The sequence below is a fragment of the Solenopsis invicta genome, chromosome 4 (assembly GCF_016802725.1).
Source record: "Solenopsis invicta isolate M01_SB chromosome 4, UNIL_Sinv_3.0, whole genome shotgun sequence".
Taxonomy (NCBI): Eukaryota; Metazoa; Arthropoda; class Insecta; order Hymenoptera; family Formicidae; genus Solenopsis; species Solenopsis invicta.
Genome location: NC_052667.1, coordinates 19,890,051 through 19,904,706, shown reverse-complemented (window position 1 = coordinate 19,904,706; position 14,656 = coordinate 19,890,051).

The following is a 14,656-nucleotide window of genomic DNA, read 5'->3' as shown; positions in this document are numbered from 1 at the left end:
CTTCTTGTTTAAAGCCCGTCAAGATTTAGATTAATTGCGTACTAGTTTTGCGTGAAGGCCGCGTGCCTTAATTGTCAGGATCTTTCAGCTTGTCGCTTTCGCATAACCACCGACGTGATTGGGATTCTTCCCGGTTTGCTCGCTTTGTTTACACGAAATTCCTGAGCGTGCCGGGAAGAGCAGTCGAGAAATTTGATACGAACAACAACAAATAACGAGTAATCAAATCGAGTGCAATTCACACAGACAGTTTTGGTTCTCTAAAATTTGTTGTATCTTTATTTCAATTTTGTAATTCAGCTTTCCACCATTCTCATTTAATATTTCGGTTTTCTTCATTTACTGTTATTTTGTTTATCTTTACCAAAAACATCAAAACCAGTTGATTAACAAAAAACTTTATTTTGTGGCTGCCTCGCAAACACTTCTTTTGATAAAAGCGTTTCTTGTAAATCTAATAATATTTATTAATTAATATCTAGCATCTTATACAACGAAATAAAAACTCTACTTTATTTGCCTTCTTAGGTACGTACATACGTCGCAAATTCTCTGCGTTCGCTCGTGATGGCAATTGTCTCTCGTCGTTGTAATCGGGTTTCTCCTGTTTTTCCCGGCACTCATTATTGCCGTAATAGTGTTCATTGTGCAATTCATGTTTTAATTGAGGCACAAAGATATTAATACATTATATTCAAAAAGTTTAAAGTGAATTAATTATTAATTAAAAGTAAATAAAGAATTAACAGTAAATAATGCTGTACATTTTGTTTTATATTTATATCTCTGCACAAAAATTTATTTGTCGAAGATAACATAATTATATGAGTTTCTTAATACAAGTATTAATGAGGGATATAAATAGAAGACATTTGCTTTTTTTTATTAGTGCATAAATTGCACTTCGATATTTTTCTCTCTTTCTCTCTTAACAAATGTTTATTAAAAGTCATATAATTTTTCGACAGTTTCCTCGGCAGCTTAATTTTACTCGCAGAAAAGCATACATTGTTTATACACAATATCCGATATGTACAAACACATTTATATTATTCATACAAGATAATCCCTATGATATGGCATTTTTTCAGAACCGGAACGATAATTTCGGATCTTTTGATCCTCTAATTTTCAATTAAATTAATAGATAAGCGTAACTGTTAAACTCTAATTATTACATGTTTACTTAAATATTCTGTTTTGCTAATTTTCTTCAAAATAATAAGATACGAAGCTTTGATGTTAACGATTGGTCCATCAGGACATCGTTTGTCTTCGGAGCAAATAAGTTTTTCTTTCTGTCAGTACACGCAAAGAAATGTCAGCAGTTATTGGGCTTTACAAAATATTGATTTTACCGGTACGATCCTTTGTCTGTTCAAATCAGCTATGACGAGAGACAAGAAGTAGATCAGGATCAATGAGGCCGTTTTCCTCAAAAATTTGTTTCTCCCGACTATCTTTTGTCTAACGATAGCTTTGCAGGGATGAGTTAGCTCCCCCAAGCCTAATTTAGGTTATTGTCTAGGGACGGCAAATTTAGAAGGATGGTATTTTGTAAAACAATTTTTTTATAACTTATCTTGTAGTGGCTGACGCAATCAACTAAAATCTTTAACATAAAATAATATGAGAAGAAAGCAGAATTTGCAGAATATAAAATTCGAGTAATTTAAGTTACACTTGAGGCTTGAGTAAGGATAGCAAAGATTTAATAAAGATGTCTAGGGGCGGCATGAGTCTTAATCCGCCCTTGTAGCTTTGGGGTTTGTGCTCTCGACCGGTGAAGCGCAGCGTCAGACTCTTCGACCGATGCGATCAAATAACACAGATATTCAAAATCGAGCTTAACCGAGAGAGTTCTAAGTGAAAGTTAACAGAGTATAGTAGCGCAACAATTCGCGCAAATTAAAACGGATGTGATGTTAACAAAACGGATGTGATGTTAAAACGAACATGCATTAAAGACATTTTTGTTGAACATTTTAAAGGTCTGTGAGTAATCACTCAAACGTCTATTTCTTCCGCTTCTACTTTTCATCTCTATCGCCAATCAGCTGACAAATCTATCTTTGTCGCTTGTGTTTGTCGCTCGTTCACACTTCACATTCAGTACCGTATCTGGTAGGAACGCAGGGCGATAATTTGGATCCACGCGCGACTTACTCGCACTGTCTCTGATTGTGAGTGGAGCCGGCATCAAGGTTTGTATTCTAACAAACTGAACAATGTTGAAAATCTATCAGTACTCGTTCAGTACCAATGCTCGACATATTTTGTTTGTCAATTTCAGTACTAACATAATACCGAAAATCTATCGACAGTATATTAATTTTGTATCTACTGTTTTTATTTTATCTTATTTTTTATTTTATAAGTAATTAATTGAGGCATTTGATTGAAAACCATGTTCTACAACAATATGTACAAAATATAAATGAAGACATCTCTGATGTTTCACATATCTACTTGCTACAGAGATTAACCGTTAAACTATTATACTTATGTAACAGATTGAAAGTTTCAGCTTTATCTTCATGTCTTCTTCAGCAAGAGTTTGTGTTATTGTATGCAAAGCTTTTTTTTCTTTGATGTATTAAAATTATTATTAATTTATGCTAATTTATGTCATATTCCACCAATGCAAATTAACACTTTCGATTTTAATTATTCTTTAATTTTCTAGCTTTTACAATTATAAGGCTAAACAGTAAATTAAATTGAAAGTTTATTTACATTAAAGCTTTGACGAAGCATCTAATTGTCATTTGTATTTGTCGTCGAGTGAATAACGAGCAAGAATGTTGATGCGTATTTCTTTTGTTGCTTTTCTCTTTATAAATTGAGTACTAATTTTTAAGAATTAAAGTTATATGTAATGTTGAAAAAGTCAAGAACTCGCCGTTTATATCCATTTTCACCAATGTAGATGAATTATCTATTTAATTTACTGTTTATCCTTATAATTCTTAGTATCAGAAAATTAAAGAATAATTAAAACCGAAAATGTTAACCTACATAACGACTAGAATTAGACATAATAAATGAGCATAAAGTAATAATAATTTAAATACATCAATACGAAAGGAAGTTTTTGCACACAATATTACAAACCCTTACTGAAGATGGCATGAAGATAAAGCCGAAGCTTTCAATCTGTTACATAATTATAATATTTTAACGGTAATAATCTCTGCAATGTAGCAAGTAGACATGTGAAACTTGGTTTCAATTTGGTCCAAACGTCCATGGACTTAATACGAATGTTTTAAAAACGTTATTTGATGTACAAAATATGATTACATTTGGATATTTAAAAAATGTCCATTTTATGCAAAAAATTTTCGAAGTCTGCTCGCGACGTGTTGCTTTCGCTGACTTGATAATTTTCATTAAAAATTGCTCGAGAAGTTTTATTTTCATTACGAGGCGTTTTGTGTGAAGTGTGCTCTCAATCTGGTTTTAAAGCTTAGTTCAGACTGCACGCAGTAATGGCAAGCATCGAGTTCAGATAGCACAACGACGTCTAATGGATGTCCATTGGACGTCTATTTTTGGACATTAGTTCAGTTTTAGTCCATTGTATCTTAAAATGGACGTTTTTAAGAACTCCATATAATGGTAACACTAGATGTTTTTAAAACGTTTTCAAGATATCCATGGATCTAAACTGGATGTTTTAATATATTCAAAACGTCCAAAATGTAAGTTCAAAGTATGTTTTTAAAACGTCACTGTGCTGTCTGGAAATAAATTTTAAACCGGACAATTTTTTAAACTAAAAATATAAAATACATCATAAATTTAATCTGGTGTTCCTCAGAAAAAAAATGAAATTATCAAAATGACGTCATAACTGCACAAAATGATTATATTAAAGGTCATTTTTCGATCAATCATGACTTTGATGTTATCTTGATTCGACATTACTGTGACTCGTTGTTCTGCTTGGGAATATTTTTCCAATTAAAAACAAAAAACTGACATCTACTGGCACAAATAATCGTCAAACAACTGAGCATCCAAAATAATTACAATTTTCTCAAGTATCTTTCAAACCACGTATGTTATACGTACAACGTGTTTGATTCTGTCTCTGAAGAAATTTTTGAAACTGAGAAGTCACCATCTTTCTACATATTTCCAGTTCATGATTAATGTGACAACCAATAAGCTTTAGTCGTCTACATTAATCATAAACTGTGAGTATGTAAAAAGTGGTGACTTCTCAGTTTGAATAATTTCTTCAGGGACAGAATCAAACACACTGGGTGTACAATTAAAGTATCCGAATAATTTTGACAAGTAATGCCATGTTGAGGCTCAAAATTTTCATATGACCAATGTAACAGAAAAATGTGATTGGTTGTTACTTTTAGATACAACTAATTACATTAGGACATTTAATGAGCAATAAACAAATGAGGGCCAGTTTCACAACCTTTGGTTAACTCAATCGGCTGATTTTTCTATCGGAATTGACCAATCGCATTTGTCGTTAAGTAGAATTGACTAAAAATAACCAATTACGGTTGACACTCAACCGGGCAGTTAAGTTAAACGGAGGTTGTGAAACTGGCCCTAAAAGTGTGTTCATTGAATGCTTTTGCTCTTTGTGACAAATGATCTTTTGTTCTCAATACAGAAATGTGCGCATGATGGCCTTTGAACGCAAGGTAGCTATAACGTCCGGCTTACGTTTCATTTTACCTCTAGCTGCTTAACTGAAAAGAAGTTTGTGATACATTTTGCTCGCAAAAAAGAAAAATTTATTTTTACTAAAATTATATATTAATAGTGATTAAAAGGCAAATAAGGTAAATATCTATTTTCTAATTAAAGTACACTACAAAATATAGTGTCGTATATCAAGTAGCTGTATCAATTCTTAATATTAAGATATAAAACACGTGGTGAATTGTACTATGTATTTAAGAGTTGCAAACAAATTATTAGTTTTAGAAAAGTAATAGTAGTCATAAACATGGAATAGTATTTATTATCTAATTTTATTTAAAATTGTTTAAAGGCATTCTTATTTCGTATGCTGAAATAAAGCTATAACATTTTCATAAATTTTTAAACTATGCAAGTGATTAGTTTTAAACTTGATTTACACACAATAATACATATTTTATTAATATAAATAGGAATTTTTTATGTAAAAATAAGAAATTTTGTGATTTTTTGTCTAGTTTGGAAAGTTATTTTCTGAAAATAAATCGATACCGTTACCGTTACCGTTACTCAAAAGTTAACGATTTATTATTATTTTTGTTATTTTCTTTTGAATTAATAGAATATATTACAATCAAACTTTTGTGTAAATATAAATAGAAGGTATTATAAAATTTTATCTTCTGGTAAAGGAATAAAGTTTTAAATTTCATATATATGTAGAGCATATACTAATTTTTTACATTTACTTAATTCATATACAAAACACACACACACACACACACACACACACACATACATAAACTGATGTCAGTATTTAAATCGTACATTTACCTGCTCTTAAGTCCGTTACATTGTATTAGAACTTGGGGTGAGAGCTTCGTTTTTGACCTGAATACCGCTTCGAATAATAGATTGTAACTTCCACAATACTTTGAATTTTTTTAATACGAATTTTAGAATAGATTCTTAAAAGTATATATTTTCATAAAATGCAAAGAACAGAATTTCAATTCTTTTACCTCAAAATGCCTTCTTAAGTATAATTTCAAGATGCTCATTTTATTAGCTGAATAAAATTTTATTTGATACTGTCTTAAAAATTTAATATTACATTATAAAACTATTTAAACAAATTATTTAATGCATTTTGGATGCAGATTTAAATGCAACATTAGGACTAACACCAATAGCGATTCAAATACTTTTCTCATTGTATTGTGCAGTTCGTGTGCGAGAAAAGGAAACAAAGGACCTTTGTAATTTTTTGTTGTAAGATGGACAGAGTTGATGAGACAGGACCGCAAAATTCAGTAAGTTTGCTGTAATTCATTTAATCGCAAGTGAACTAGCGTAAAATAAAAAATTGTATAGTGATGTTTGTTAAGAGTCGGCAGAAGTAACAGGTAAATTCAATTATATATCGTTAAACTGTATTCGTAGTACAGAAACAAATGTACAATATCTGTACTTTGATAGAACATTTATTAAATTATATAATAAACTTTCGCATAATAAACATTTTAATTCACAAACGTGTCTTTCATTATATTGCAATTATTGCAAAATTTTTGTCAATTCGTGATGCTATTATTGTAGAATATCCGCACAATATGCCTATTAGAGCGGATTTATTTTATCATATTTTATATCACAGACGAAATATTTTTCACCTTTCCAGCTTTTTTTTATAAAGCTAAAAATTATTGATAGAAATAATTTTGCATCTATTTCATCTTTATAGATGGAAGGTTGTTTTAACGAATGATATTTTCAACTTTTTATTCAATAATTAATGCATATGCAAATGTGACCAAACGCTTTTTGTCTCGTAGAACAATATTTTGCTTTAAATTATTGTTTGGTTTATGTTTGACCAAGCTACAAAAGTACTCTTACAAAGCCGGATTTTTTGTAGTTTATTTTTCAAAATATTATAATAAATGAGATTATCTACACCTTACCAATATTATAGTGCAGATCAAGTGAAATATCAAACCAAATATTTTTATTTTGCCTTTTTTACCTAAAAAAATCGTTTTGTATCCTATATAGAGTTTCCAGATAATTACAAATATTGTTCTTACATAATAATATTTACAGTGTTTTAATGTGGTTGAATTGAAATTTGTTTTTGACTTAACTGGTGTTATCTTTATCGCGTTCTCTGACTCTTAGCCATATCACCCTATCGGGATGAAAGATGGGATGCGTTCCACTTTACCACGTAGGGTAATTGAACCTATTATCGTGGCCTGCCCTACTAACGTGATTTTTGGGAAATAGATGATAGCTCGTTAAAAAAAGAGTACCTATAGAAAAAAGTTATTTTACATTTAACCTAATCAAAAGTAAAATAAATTAAAATCAAATAAAGACGGAAATATGAATACATTTAATAAATAAATCAAATTTACCCACGAAATTAGGTGCAATGCGCATGTTGTTGGTATTACTGTGGTATTTTCAATGAAATTTACTCGATAATTCTTGATAACTATCAAAACGCGATCTCCACGATGACAATTGCTCATGAAGTAAGCACAGAATGAGAACCAATCAGCATTACGGAATGCATTTTTTTTATCAACGGTATTTGGGACACGATAATTGGTAAATTCGTGGAAACGGGTACACGATAATTCGTACATGACCACGGTAACAAGCGCATTCTGTTTTTATTATAATATTAATGAAATTGCATTTTGTTAATAATAGATGGATTTATATATCTTTTAGTTCTTTTATAAATGTTAAGAAAGAAAAGTTTAAATTTTTCATTTACTTTTTTTTACGATGTATTGTTAATAATAGATGGATTTATATATTCTTTTAGTTCTTTTATAAATGTTAAGAAAGAAAAGTTTAAATTTTTCATTTACTTTTTTTTACGATGTATTGAAGTTGAGATTTTTAAAAAATGCCACGATAATAGGTGCACTTACTTTGGCAATTAACCGTATATTGCGGAACTTGGAATTTTCCATTTGAACAAATAAGAAAATCTTAAAGACTTTGGCGGCAATCGATTTCTACTTCTTACACAAAGTAAAAAAGAGGAAAAATATTTTATATATATGTATAATTATATATAATAATATATAATAATGTATAAAAAATGAATGATTATGAAAAAAATTTAATATATGTATATAGACACATTTCATACATAATCATAATTATGTATAAATATATATAAAATGTATATTATAATTATATAAAAATGTTTTCACGCGGACTTTAAATTTTTGGAACGCTTTTTCATCTTTTTTTAGAGAGATATAACATTTCCCTACCGTTGTTTACGGTATGAAGATATTAATCAATATCATTATGTCGAGAAACTGTCTATTCCAGGTTGGAATACTAAGAATAATCGTGTGTCTATTGATTTTATTTATCAATTTTCAATTAAAAGCTTTAGTTATCGATATGTAAACAGTAAAAGTCCTTCTAGTTTTTCTGTTGCTGACCATGTAATTGGACCATCTACAGACCTTTCAGGTTGTCTACGTGATAAACTAAGTGTAAGGTTTTATATATATTTACTAATACCATTCTTGGGAAAAAAGAATCAAATCTGCCAATATATAATCATACCAGATTTATCAGATCCGGCTAGATCCGCATTTTTTCAGGCTAGATGTAAACAGACATAAGCAGGTTTAAATAGTTAAATTATTTATCGAATGTGTTCAGTTTATAAAAATGCATATTCAAATTGATTATATTATTTATATTATTCAACAAAATATAATCAGTGACAAACAAGGTCAAATCAAGCGAAAAAAAGATATAATAAAAATAAACTAAAATTTAATGAGGTGTTCTTTTAATAAAAGCAAATTTCGTATGATATTATATACAATAAATAAATTTATATTATTATTAATATAAAACTGTAAATAATTTTAAAAGCGTTTAATACAACTTTAAAAAATATCAAATAATAGAGAAAAAAAGGATAATATGGCACCCATTTTTATTTTATTGAATAATTTTGTTTACAATTAATATTTTCTATTGAAACTTGAACGATTACATTCGTCGAAGTTGTTTGATAGAGTCTAGGTTCAAAATAATGAGATGTTTATTATTTAGGACGTGATTTATAAAAATTTAATGCACTGCATTATCGGTGGCAGAAAAAAAGTGACTGTAATATAGCTGTCTATAAAAATAATTTTAGAAAATTAGTTTAGTTTAAAAGAAACACAGTATCTTGTTACAAAATTATGTATTTTTAATTTTTCATTGTTTAGAATTTTCCTGATTTAGAATTTTCCTGCGTTCGGAAACTTTAAAAATACCATTAGAAATTTAGTTAGAAATATCATTTATCCCTGTTTAACATTAAACAACAAATATAAAATAATGCCTTTAATGTTTCTTGACATCGCTCTTTAGAACGATAATTGATTTATCGACGAAGAAATATTTCAATATAAAAATTTTGCTTAAAAAGCCATATTAATAAAATTCCATGTTATTGTTTTAACTTTGTATAACTCGTAATGTGTATACCCAAATAAAAAGGTAAATAACAAAAAATACTCGAGTGTATGTACATTTGTGTGACAATACACTCAAGTTTAAGAATAATGAGGAAGTATGAGTAATTAAAGGTTAAATGTGTATTTTGAAAAAGTTTAGAAGTGCTCAAAAGTATAAACGCCTTATAACAATTGTCACTTATTATGTATTGCCATATTAGCTTCACTAAAAAACGGCGGGCTACTAAATGAATAACTATATAAGCAATTGTTAGAATATGTCACCTAATAATGGAGATAATAGGGGTAACCATATTGTCGACAGTAGCCATAATACCCTTTTCCCCTCTAATAAATTGAGAATTTTTCATTTTTCAAAGATAAGAAAAGCACAAAGCTTTCTTTATTCTTATTATTTGTTATCTATATGCTTGCAGTGTACTAAACATCGATAAAATCTACTAAGTATCAATAAAATTTATACATGTATAAGTTTTATTGTATATATTCAACTAACATTCTTTGTTTACAAAAAGATACTTGTTTTTTCCGAATTAAATCTTTATCATAATTTGTTTTTACACAAATAACAAAAATGTAATATTTTTTATATACTATATGTTATAAAATGGTTTCATTTTTTCACAGCAGAATTTTCTTGCGGAAACTTTCAAAATGATTTTATTCCACAAAAAATTTTTGCAAAATTTCAGCGCGATTGAAAAACGAATATCCATGCCTTACGCTCGTTAAAGTTTTGAGTTTCCTTATATTAAACTCGAATTCTTTTTTATTCTAATATTAGTTTCTAAAATATTTTCGCAAAAATCGTAATAAATCTAGGATACTTTTCCTTCTTAACATATGTGTTTTGCATTTATGCGTATTTATGATATTACACCTCTTATTTGAACAAGTAGAAATTGTTAATAACTAAATTTAATTACGCTGTTTTTTTATTATTAGAGCTAATGCATTATAAACTGAGAAAGTGTTATTAGTATATGTGAAGGCACAAAATAAATTCCAACATACAAACACAATGAATTGCACGTGTTTAATAAAAGGATAGTTTTACATTTACATTTATGATTTTAAATAGTTGTATTATAAACGTATTATGAGTCATTGTCACTACTTTATATAATTTCAAGTCACGACTCATACAAAACAAAGCTTGCTGCGACATTCCAAAAATATTGTGATAAATAATATTGTGCTACTATTTATACTAATTATATAAAAAGTTGGAGCCTTTCTTCTAAAATAACTTTATCATTCTGTGGAATTAACCGCCAAAATTATTTATAATATTTTTGACATTCTCTTTATTCATACAAATAATGTTATAAAAACTTTGACATATCAGATTAATACAAAACATTTGTTAAGTCCTGCAAAATTGGCGTCTTCCTTAATGAGTATGGATAAAATGATATCTCCTATGAAGAAAAATGTTACGACTATTTCAATGATATAATTACGCATTCGAAACTTGCATATTTTATTATTTACAGTAAACACTCATGTTTAAACTATAAAAATGATATTAAAATATATGAAAATATAAAAATGAGTAATAGAATGCAAATAGGTAATTTAGAAGGCAACTTAAATGTCTATAGTTTTATGCTTATATAAGTTTAAATAGCATTTCACAAACTTAGAATATGATTATAATAATATGTAATTATAATGCATAAAACAACATAAATTTTATTTTTTTAAATCATTCTAATGAAGTCTCGAATGATTATGTTTTGAGTTTTTTCGTCATTGGAATCTGCTTGTAACATTCATTTTGATCCTAACACATACTAATAAAACTTTTCTATTCATAGATCAATTTTACGTGTTCGAATAATGGTAATAAACATTTAATTTTATTTTAGTCGTAAATAAACCCTCTTTTAATTTATAATAGTTGTCAACAAATTTTTATGACTCTTCTTTTCATCGTGATTTGTTATAATTTTCACAAAAATACAATAATTCTCTTTGATATAAGTACGTATATAATTCGTGTTTTTTTTTTGCTTGAAGTAAACATAAATTTTTTGTTGGACCGTACAAAAATAGAGTAAACAAAACTGTATTATTAGAATATTAACAATTGATAAATAAAAATAGTCTTGTTGTACCATTTAAATGTAGGGCGAATTTGACTCTTAATATAAGATTAAGGGGTACCAGGCGAACAGAGTATGAGGGTTAATTATTTTTTTTAATGAGACGTATAAGGTCTTAAACGATGCAGAAAAGCAAAGCATACATACTAAAAAAAATTATCTAGGCAGATTTTTAGAGAAATAACTTTTTAGAACCAACGTTGATTGTATAGGAAGTTTAATAAAAGGAAATGAATGTTCATCAAGGCTAAGGTACAGATTCCCGTCGCATTGATCGATTGAGCTAATATTTGGAGAGATTATTCTTTTTATGTCTGAAATTATTTTGAGAAACGTTTTGATTTCAGAAACATTACTATTGCGACATTCCATTTCACAAAATTTTAGAAATATTTCAGCAGCAACATTTTATTTTACAAAATATTTTCTCAAGTGTTGCATGTGAATTGTAACAGATAGAAATCATTTTGAAAGTTCAATCTCTAATAATTGATCTTGCATGGATTTAGTAGAATTACACATGTGCACTGTACACGATAACGTTTGCCACGCGATGAACGTTGGCGCAATAACCAATCAAATCGTTTGCCATCAAGTAACGTTTAACCCGATCTTGTTGGGACAGTAAATTTAAACTTAGAGCATTTTGTTTTTGAATTGATTATCGATTATTTATATTTTGATGATTCTTTTGTTTTTGGTGCCACATCTTTTTTTCTGTTTTGTTCTTTCTACTGATTGTGATAGAAGGTAACATATCCAAATATTTTACAATACTCTTTATTTATTTCACTGTAATATAGACCTTCATCCTGATTTACAACAAATTTAATTTGGAGTAACATATTGCCACACAGCAAATATTCTGCGTATAATGATCAATAGTCAATATAATTACATATATAGGTCCATTTTGAATATATGTATCACTAGAAGTACGCGAATATTTGAAAAGCAACACCTAAGCATTTTTGATCAGATATAAGTTGATCAGCCGATACATCATTTATTGACTTGATCAGATCTAATTCTTTTTTCCGAATAATCACATTCTTATTTTACGTTGCAAAATGATGTAATTTGATATTTTTCTTATTTAATATTTTTAATATACACAGGGCAGATCATATTCACCGTCTGAACCGTCTTATGACTTAGCGGATTCTAAAAAGACTTCTTATATTAGTACGTAACATTTAAATTGATAATATTGATATTGTTAAAGAAGATATGAAGGTTATTCGAAAAGTAAGGTTTGATTTCTACATAGTTTCCATATTTGTTTTCGAGCCTTATTTTTCGAATAACCCTCGTATATTACCATTTAAAGGAGATTATAATTGTACTTTTTACTTTGAAGACCTGGAATATCACAAAGCTGTATGTCCACTCAGAATTTCCGTTTTCGATTATTCGAAATTTACGAGGAGCGAAATAAAACGAATTTGGGCTAAAGACTCTGATGACAAGTGGTCTCTGTTATGGGATGAAAGCATTTATTATAATTATAGAAAAAATTATACAACAAAAAGTATTTCTATTTTACAGTCGGGTTACTTTAAAACCAAAGTGCTGAGACTGGAATATAAGTATGAATACTTAAGTGCTGTGTTTCCAACTGCTGTAATGCTTATTGGGACATCAGATTTCATACTTTCTAAAAGACTTGAACCATCAAATCCATCTTGTCTATTTAATCTGTTAGATAAGATTAATCCTTGCCTCTATTGTCCAACAGAAAACTTTGAATTTGCCTTAAATACAATTGCATTCAAAAGCAAAAATATTTTGCAATGGGAAACACCACCTATATACTTTTATTTAAGACAAAAGGTTGTTCAGTGTAATTTATAGGATTATTATGACTTTGTGAAAGGTAATAATCACCAACGTTAATAACGTTTTCGGTTGTACTGGGTTTGAACATAATCCAAGATGGATTATCGGTTTCACATGCTGCAACCGTTCAATTAGAAAATGGAGGATATAGTACTAGGCGGAACATACACATACAGCTCAAAATATTTTTACAATATTATAAAAACATCTTGTATACAGATTAAATATTTTTAAAGTAATTAGAAAATATGTTTTTAAAATAGTTCTATGTTTCATAGATTTTCTTAAAAAATATTTTTAAAAATATTCTGGAAATAATTGTCAAAAATTTTTTTTAAAGTTGATAAACCTTTTTAAATATTTCTTATAATATTTTAACAAAATACTTTTTTGGAAATATTTTATAATATTGTGTGGGTAGAATCAAAATTATTTTGACTGACGTAGAAAGAGAAACAACGATGTGAAAGGAGTAGCAAAATAGATTATAAACAGAATACTAATTTTTAATAAGGTGAAGAAAATAAATTGCACAAAGAAATGTTGAAATATTCGATGTCTGAAATATTCGATGGTATGGATCAACTGCAAAATAAAACGAAGTCTTATGGCATGCTATGTCGGTAAATTTAGCAGCAGTAATTAATCAAGAATTGCAGTTCATGCCTATTCTTTGCTGACAGTCTACTATCAGATTGAACGTACACGCAGGGCATGTTAGGATTTTGCTGCTAACCTAAAATGGCATAGATTACAGGCTTAGTTTACAGATCTTGAGCTTCATGCACGTATATGATTGTGTTATATTTGATTTTTGCTGATAATCGACGTGCAAACTACACACAGTTCGCTGTTGTGATACAATAATGATCAAGATCCAGGCTCAAGGCTCCTGCGGCCATATTGAAGTCGTGACGTCAGAAGCGAGAAATTGCGTTAATGACATGTAATTTTGTCAAACATGTTATTTGTAAATAACCAATTTCGATAAAACCGATTAAGCAGATAGTTTTAAAGCATTTCTAAATATCGGTCACGACTATTCTTTTTTCGTCTAACAGTCAGTAAATAGTCGTAAAATGCACGTAAAGTGACGCCTATTCAGACAGGAAAACACACGGATAGCTATTGAAAAGAGTGAAAAATGTACTTTTCTGTATAAAATTCAAAGAAACTTTATTCGCGGGCCATTTTTACGAATTTGATAAATACGAGACAAGTCATATTTTCACAATGAAACACATAATAACAAAATGACATGCACGACAACGTCTTATCGTCAATCTGTCACGTTTCACGTGTATTAGTAAAGTTACTTTGAATTTTATACATAAAAGTACATTTTTCACACTTTTAATAGCTATCCGTGTCTTTTCCTGTCTGAATAGGCGTCACTTTACTTGCTTTTTGCGACTACTGACTGTTAGGCGGAAAAAGGATAGTCGTGACCGATATTTAGAAGAGTTTTAAAGCCATCTGTTTTATCGAAATTGGTTTTATTTACAAATGGCACGTTTG